Source organism: Brassica oleracea, chromosome C4 (genome assembly GCF_000695525.1).
Source record: "Brassica oleracea var. oleracea cultivar TO1000 chromosome C4, BOL, whole genome shotgun sequence".
NCBI classification, from domain to species: domain Eukaryota; kingdom Viridiplantae; phylum Streptophyta; class Magnoliopsida; order Brassicales; family Brassicaceae; genus Brassica; species Brassica oleracea.
Window position 1 is genome coordinate 44,979,664 of NC_027751.1, and position 474 is coordinate 44,980,137.

General features: G+C 46.0%; 1 protein-coding gene across 1 annotated transcript in view; it reads left to right on the forward strand.

Moving 5' to 3' along the window:
- The window catches only part of LOC106340290 (probable leucine-rich repeat receptor-like protein kinase At2g28990), a 17,789-nt gene that overhangs the window by 14,512 nt on the left and 2,803 nt on the right, over window positions 1-474 (forward strand).

Below are 474 nucleotides of genomic sequence, written 5' to 3' on the forward strand. Positions count from 1 at the left end.
GGCTACTTATCTGATCCACACTTTGCTGATGCAGGCTACTTATCTGATCCACACCATGCTCGGTCCCAAACCGGATATGTGTTCACTCATGGTGGTACTGCAATATCATTGCGTTCCATGAATCAAACTATAGCAGCCACTTCATCTAATCACTTAGAAATTCTTGCCATGCATGAGGCAAGTCGTGAGTGTGTATGGTTGAGGTCTATGACCCAACACATCCGATCAGATAGTGGAATGGTCAAGGACAATGGTCCGACCATCATATATGAAGATAATGCTGTTTGTATTGCTCAACTCAAAGACGGGTATATCAAAGGTGACCGAACCAAACATGTACTACCCAAGTTCTTCTTCACACATGAGTTGCAGAAAGCCAAGGAGGTCAGCGTCACTCAAATCCGGTCAAGTGAGAACTCAGCCGACCTCTTCACCAAGTCATTGCCCACCAGCACATTCAGGAAGCTCACGCAG